General features: G+C 39.4%; 1 pseudogene; it reads right to left on the minus strand.

The window, feature by feature from the left end:
- Nucleotides 1-950: 950 nt before the first annotated feature.
- Nucleotides 951-3,243, minus strand: LOC142942004 (long-chain-fatty-acid--CoA ligase 1-like; annotated as a pseudogene).
- Nucleotides 3,244-8,481: the final 5,238 nt, after the last annotated feature.

Below are 8,481 nucleotides of genomic sequence, written 5' to 3' on the forward strand. Positions count from 1 at the left end.
GACTTTATTAAAACAATTATTATAATCATGCATTCAATAAAATATGATTTGTGATATTTGGCTAAAATTAAATTGATGTGACCTCACTTCCAAATTTAAATGATATTAAATTTTTTTACTCAGTTTTAAACGGACATTACTGAATAAAGTATATACTAGAAATAATCTGAATAATGATAATGATAATAATAAATACTAACAACAACAATCATGATAATAATAATCAAAAAAGTTTCTGAAGTTATGATGTTAACCTCAGTTAATGTATAATCAGTTCATTGAAGTTTCTTAAAAATTAGGATCAACTTTGAATATTAAGAAATAGGTTTGTGATTTTAAATTATGAGTCTGATAACAGTTGTGAGAGGTTTTGACTCAAATCTGTTTACATTTAGCTAAAGTGTAAAGATTTAATCATGAAAGATCCGTGGTCTATTTTAGTGGTATATACAGTACACCAAAGCGCGTGTGTGTTTTTTTTTTTTTTTTCAAATTTACATTTGACCTTATTGACCTTATTCACACGTACATGAGAGTGTATCAGTAAGTTAAAAACACTGACAGTTTGCCTTTGTCCTGAATGTTCTTTAGTAGCTGAGTTCCCTGTTTCCACCTGGCTCTGTTCAGATTATCTTTAATATTGCTCACTCTGCTGGTTAACAGGGTCCTAATTGGACCCAAGCTTATTCATGAAAGAAAGGACCCAACAGAAACAATCCCGTTATCCATTGTGGATTTCAACTTTCTACGAACTCGAGAAACACAATAAGATAAAATCATGACATCTGAGAAAGACACTGAAATGTTGAAGATGCAGTGTGTGAGCTGTTTGAGAACCCGTTTCAGTGCTCAGTCGTCTACTTGAAATGAAAAGGTGTGTGTGTACGTGTGTGTAGGAGGTATTGTGTGTGGTTCCTGCCAGTAAAGTCCTGAGAAGCTACAGAGCTGCACTTTGATATTTCCCTTTTAAAAACATCCTTCATGAAAATATTATCTCAAAATAGCTATTGTGAAGCTGAGATGAATGAAGCGAGGTTGATTCAAACATAAGTCAAAACGGCACTACTTCACCTACAGGAAGCCATTTTCCAATGTCTCCTGTGTGAAGCCATCCATCTGCATCGATGGCCTCCGCAGTCTTCTCGGGGTCCTTCAGGTAGCCCTGGAACACGTTAAGGCCCTTCACACACACCTAGACACCAACACACACACGTATGAGTGACGTAATATTATGGTAAAAGACAGAGCTTCTGTGAAGATGTCTGCTTGTCTTTGTGTTTCACCTCTCCCTCCCCGTTTACAGCCAGGTACTTCATCTCGGGCACATCCACCAGTTTAAGTGAGTTACAGGGCAGAGGAGCTGCAACGTGACCTGCGGGCATGAGGTCAAGTTCAGAGCATTCACTCAACTTTTTCTTTATAACTCAGAGCGTTGAGAGATGTAACACTTGAGTAAGTCGTTCTTATTTATTACCTGCTTTCCAGTCTCCGGGCATGGTCATGGTGCATCCAGCAGTACACTCTGTGTTCCATAACCTTCATAGAACTGAGACAAAGAAAAAACACATGATTATTAGTATTATCATGACTACTACTGCTGCTACAAACACAGGATTATGCAACATAGAACCTATTGGGGACAGAGAAGGAGCATTTCTACTTTTTTGTTTAAATTACCTGTTGCACTGCAGATTTTCAGGACAGGTGATAGAAAGAGACATAGATATCAAGATAACATTTGAAACAAGGGCCTGTGTGTGTGTGTGTGTGTGTGTGTGTGTGTGTGTGTGTGTGTGTGTGTGTTACCTGACAGCCTATTGCAGCTCTGAGCAAGGTGAGGACAGTAGGAGGGATGGGAGCAGCTCCTGTCAGCATGAGACGCACGTGACCTCCGAGGCTGGCCTGTAGAGGGCAGCACACTGCGTTAATGCTTGACAGCTCTACCAGTCACATCCACAACATGTTCATGTAAATCTTAAAATGCCACATAATGTTTATGCCTTTACAGCTGTCTGAGGCTGATAACAATGCTGTACACATTTGACTGTGTGCTCTTAGGAGATTAATCAATGCCTTATATGATAAGCTAAGATAATACATTTGCAATGTTGCAGCAGAAAAGGAGATTGTGCAATAACAAGAAGCATTAGTAAACTAAAGCAAGATATAATGAATGAGTGAGACTGTAAAAATGAAATGTAATCAGTATACAGATTAAACAGTTGAGTTCACATTATTGCACATATGAATTATTATTTAAGATACTAGGTAAATCTTAAAAGTAGGAATGATGAATAGAAAGCTAAATGTCTTCTTTATAGCTTTATATATAATAAACTATATATAGTACAGTGTATATCTACATACTGTACATATATGTATTCCAATTTTTCCAATTCATTAATTCAAAGTTTTCAATTAAATCATGTAAACATATTGTGTCATGCAGCTGTAGGCTCACAGCATCATATGCGTTATTCAAAGATCACATACAATATAGAGAAAGGCTGTCCCTATAGTGATGAAGAAAGATTATTACCATATATATTTATCTTATAACCTGTTCTTAGCTTTAATCTATGGTTTGTGTCCTTCTCTTCACACATCTACACCAATAGGGCCCCATTGTATGAGTCAGTTTGAAGTGCAGGCTGCACTAGTTCCCTGTTAGGGCTGGTGACATCAGAGGGTGAAGGGAATAGTCAGATAACCTACTTTTATGATAAGATAACAGTCTTTGGTGTATAAATGACTCTTTTGTGATCAGTATCAGTCCCCTTACTATGATAATGACAGACATACGTATATACACATGGATTTTTGATTTTTAGTTTCCTATTCACGTTCTGCTTATAATTCATGTTTGTTTAACTGTGCACATTTCAAAGATGAACAAAGGTATGGATGAAACATTTGCTTTATTGGATGCAATAACTGTCCGTGAACATCCAGTTCACATTTGATGACATTATGATCATTGTTTCCAGAGATACATGTGATAAGGCAGACGCTGTCCCTTTTGGAGAAGCCTACATTTGCGGTTTTGGGGAGAATCCAAACATCAACCAAAAAAACTCATTTAGCAGTAAAATATTTCATACAACAGTCCATTTCTTTAAAAACTAGACACATTAAAGTTAGAAAAACCTGGTTGTGCTTTGTTCTACCTCGGGTAGGGGTAACGAAAAAACGAAAGGCTTTTTGGGGGATTTGTTCTTCTAGTTTGTAGTTGAGTGAGTGCATCGTGCCCTAGATATTGGATATGTTAGAATATTAAATAAATGTGGAATAACATAACGTCACCTGTGGAATAAACACATGTACATTGTAAATCTTTAAAAATAATACAACTATAATCATAATAAATAATGTAAATTAAACAATAATTATCTATAATTATGAACAATTTTGAACCTGAGCCCTAAATAAAATGTCTTGTTTTGCCCCGAAACAGCTAACGAGCTTTCTGGATGGACAGTTGGTTATTGAGCGGTGCAGCTCACAGTTGACCCAGTCCAGCAAAGTCACTTTACAATGAGAAAGGGAGATTTTTCTAGTTTATGCTGTAGTCACAGTAGTTCACTGTATTTGAGGACAGGTCACGCGCCCCTCTCAACGTAATACCAGAGCACTGAGACAGCTGATATGCAGCAATAAGCATTTAGAAATAATTACATTCATATATTAAAGATATCTGATATTTTCAGCTTTGCTTTTAATGACCATGAAATAAAGGTGGCTCAATAATGCTTCACAGACTTCCTGTATTGTATATGTGGTGTTGCAGTTAAAGTCTGACATGAACACATAGAGTACCACAAATGAGGTGAGGGCTCTGTGTAGTTATCCACTGTTCATTTACAGAAATATCTCCTCTCCTCTGACAGCTATGCCAGAGCTGAGGACGGACGTTGAAATCATTGTTGCTGATGTGTCTGTCGAGGAATCGCTGGCCATCATGTGCCAACAAGGCGTGGTGATTCTCAACTGTGTGGGCCCTGTAAGTATGTTATCCACACTTTGTCTCAGGGAGGGGGGCGAAGGAGACTTTCAGATGACATTTGACACACGTTTGTGAATTGGATTCGAACCGACAACACTGAAATATTGTGGTTTGTGTAGAAACTATTCTCTCTATGCTCTTTGTCCTTTCAGTACAGGTTTGATGGCCAACCAGTGGTCAAAGCCTGCATAGCAAATGGAGCTCACTACATAGACATCTGTGGGGAGCCTCAGGTAGGAAAAGAAATGTCCACTGTGTTTTTTAGGTGTTGATTCACTGTGTTACTTTGTATTATAGCTCGGTTATAACTCATCTTTAAGTAGACGGACTATATCGACTTCTCTGTGCGTGGCGGTTCAGGTGCATTTAGTTTTGGTGTGTACGTGTGTGTATCCATCCTCTATAGTTCCTAGAGCGCATGCAGCTCGAGCACCACACTAAGGCGTTGGACAGGGGAGTGGATGTGATCGGCAGCTGTGGCTTCGACTCCGTACCGGCCGACCTGGGTGTTCTCTACACACAGAAGCAGTTCAAAGGTAAAAACAGAAGGCTCAGTCAGCCATTGAGAACCATAGAGCCTGTAACTGGTTTACTCAATGAAGTCGGTAAAAAGTTAAACATTCTAGTATTCTCAATATATAAAGGTGTACAACACTAGACACTCACTTTTAAAACCTGATGCTTATATATTCATTTTCTTTAGTAGTAACTAGATTAAGTAATTAATCAATTCAGTCTTTTAACTGACTTGGCTGCAGTGCCAGTCCTGTTTTTAAAGGTGAGCAAAGCCATCCCCAGCATGCTCACGTCACATAACTGTCAGTCAGAAGAAACTAATCGTGTCTTCACATCAAACCTTTGGTGTGTACGGAGGGGACTCTTGGATAGCACTGGTTTCCTCTGCGCTGTCCGTGACCCAGGTTAAAGCCATCTCAACCCCCTTGCAGGACTTGGATGGCCACGATGCCACTTAGCGGTTCGCCGTGTACGGCTTCGCAGACAGCGGATCCCTCCGCCAGCTGAGGAAGAAGCTCGGCCACAAGCCGCTGCCTGTGGTGGGAGCCAAAGTCAAAAAGAGGTGAGGCTATAACTGAGCCATTACTGTCTGGAGCTTGGCAGCGATTAGTGAAGGAAGGTGTTTCTTTAATGTACAGCAGAGAGGGATTTTCCTCTGACACTGATGCATCTTTTTGACGCCTGACCTTCGTTTCAATAGTTTGATTCCAGAGTGAAATATGGAGTTTTTTTTTATCATTTTTAATATAGTTTCATTTCAGCAAATGCAATCCTCACCAAGTATATTTAATTTGATGTAATGAACATGTGGTGCAGGGGGGGGGGGGGGGGTAAAATGAGCTGGAATACACTAAATGAGTAAATGGTGAGCGTTGGCCACTGTGCTTCCTCCTTTTGTAATTTGGTGTGTGTGTGTTCGTCCAGGGGGTTTGTGTTTTTCAGCAGAGAGATGGAGCAGTAGGCCATCCCATTCATGGGTTCTGACCCCTCAGTAGAGAACCCAGCGTTTCTGTCACGGGGCATGATGGAGGACTCAAACGCAGACCAGAAGTAGAGTGAAGTGGGAATTTAATGAACACACGACACTTACAAGAACACACAGGGAATTCACAGACGAGAATAGAGACGAAGGGGGGAAATCCAGCAGGACGAGGCAGGGCAGGCAGACGTGGGGAACAGGACAAGCCAAACTGGCGGGTAGACATGGCAATGATCTGGCAGTGAGTGACTGAGAGGCAGGGGTTTAAATAGTGGCTAGAACAGGTGAGGAGAGTTGTGCTGATGAGGGAGTGCTTGATTAGTGATCAGAGGCAGGTGAAGGGAGTTAGACTGGTGCTGAGGGAGTGGCTGACAGGTAGAGTGAGGAGCTCTAGCTGTGGCATCATAATGAGGTTATTAGGAGATGGTTCAACTGTAGTAGGACAGCACTGAAGGCCCAGGTATAAAATGCACGGCCCGCCACAGCATTAAGGTAAGGCTCACACATACCTGCTGTGGATATTGAAAACCTAAATAAAAAGAAAATGTAGCTTGTGGTTAAACGCCAAATGTTAGCATCTAAACCTTTTGTAAATCATTATCCCACTTATTATGATTATTATTATTATTATATGATTCTTCTTCTTCTTCTTCTTCTTCTTCTTCTTCTTCTTCTTCTTCTTATAGTAGCTTTCAAGTGCTGCATGTGATATGTGTGCACTAATATAGCAGCAGACGCCTATAATCTATATCTGTGTTTTTCATTGTAACACAAGAAATACAGCAAACAAAGAGCAGAGTGTTTGTTTAAAGGTTCTCTTTATGATATTCTGACCTTTAATATTATGCTATTTAGACTATCACACAAGAAATAGTCATCTATCCAGAGCTATTTATTCAACCAATAAACAACAGATATATAAATAAATAAAACATACAGCAATCATTTAGCTCATGATCTCAGTTCAAGTGCTGGAGGAACTTCTTTATTGTCCTGGAGAATGCAGCTTCAGTGTGACCGAGTCTGCTTCAGCTTCTGGGGAAACATCACATACATGGTGTTGCATCAGTTTATGGTTATTTATGAGAGAGTGCTGTTGAAGAGGATGATGCATGAATGCATATCCAGTATCAATCTGTTGTTACTGCAGTTAGAGTAGCTGTACTGTAGTTAGCTGCTCCCTGTGGAGAAGACAGTTCACTAACATGGGACACTGAGGAATGAAGAATGTTAGTTCATGTGTGTGTGTGTGTGTGTGTGTGTGTGTGTGTGTGTGTGTGTGTGTGTGCGAGCGTCACGTGATCACATGTATGTCGAGAGCCAATCTGAGGCAAGAATTTGCCCTACCTCTGCTTATATTTAATTGTTTATTCTTCAAAAAAAATTAAAATCTTGCAATTTGACTCTTACTCTGCAGAAATACAAGTGATTGACATGACGTGACTGACATTGTGTGAAGTCTCTGTTATCAGAAAACACTAATAATGACTTTGTCCAATAGAGCAGCTTGAGTCCACAGTGGTGAAATGTAACTAAATACATTCAGTCAAGTACTTCTGTACAATGTTGAGGTTCCTATACTTTACTTTCTTGTACTACTTTACTACATTTCAGAGGCTAATATTGTACTTTTTACTCTTCTACACTTATTTGATACATTTAGTTACTTTACAGATTCAGAGTACTAAAAATAAATATAATCAACAAATAACGGACGATGTAGACTTTATTGATCCCTTGCTACCTGGCAGTAAATACAGTAACAAACTGCATCATTAAAGCAATGTACATATTCATGCATTATTATAATCCAATAATAAGTAATGTAGGACTTTAACTTGTATTTATATACTGTGGTGCTGCACCTTTGACTTGACTAGAGTCAGAGATCTGAGTAGGTGATGAAAGGTGATGAAAACACATGAAAACACTCAAAGTGAAGTTTCTATAGAGTCTGAAGCAAACACACTTCATATGCAAAGTTGTCTTTATTGAAAAGCAGGAAATGTGCAGAATAAAGTGATACAGAGACTTAATATTCATCATTCATTAACAGTGTTAAAAAACAATGTGAAATAGTTTGATTCATTTCATTGACATCAGGTTTAACAGTAGAAATCATATACTATTGATACTTTCTGATATTACCAGTAGTATTACAGTAATATGATAATCACATTGTTTTATAGTGAAAAAGATAAAAAAGTGAAAGAATCCATCATTAAAATGATTTAACTGCATTGTTGTATTGAGCCTTTTCACATCAGTCTGATCTCCTTCACCTTCTATTCCATCCTGTCCTCTCTAATAAAACAGGACTCTTTGATCTAATCAGCAAGTTTAACATTAAACCCATAAACCTTTGATACTTTGTGATACTATTGAGTGACTGTAATATAATGAATCATCATTTTTACATCGAAAAAGAGGAAAAATAGTGAAAGAGTCCATCACCAAAAAGATTTAACTGCATTGCTGGACTTTTCTTTCCACTTCAGTGAGTGTTGGGAATTCTCAGCTCTGCTACCATGAAGAGGGCTTTTTGCTTTCACTGATACACACACAGGTGCTCAATGACGCCACCATTGCCTGCGTTGAGATCTTTCTCGATTACAGTGAGACCAGCCTTCCTGTACTTATTAACCAGAGCTGTGTTGAGAAGCAGGGCGATGGTCTTAATGGGATCGCTGGATTCCTCCTTCTTGTACCACAGGTACACTGGGTTACCACCGGTTCCTTCGTTGAGGTTGACATCCACACTCCTGTATTGTTGCTGCTGATATTCACGAGCCTCCTTGTCACTGATGGACACTTTCAGATCAGCGAGGGCACGCTTGGGGTCGGTGGTCTGACGGTACCAGATGAAGACGTAGGATCCTCCTGCTCCCCTGTTAGTATCTTCATCCACACGGATGTAACCGGTTCCAAACAGGTCGGCGTCTGATCCGTAGGAATCAGTGGCAGTGATGTCGCAGATGTAGGT

This window comes from Anarhichas minor, unplaced genomic scaffold, assembly GCF_050575085.1.
Source record: "Anarhichas minor isolate MPS153535 unplaced genomic scaffold, ASM5057508v1 ptg000136l, whole genome shotgun sequence".
Lineage (NCBI taxonomy): Eukaryota > Metazoa > Chordata > Actinopteri > Perciformes > Anarhichadidae > Anarhichas > Anarhichas minor.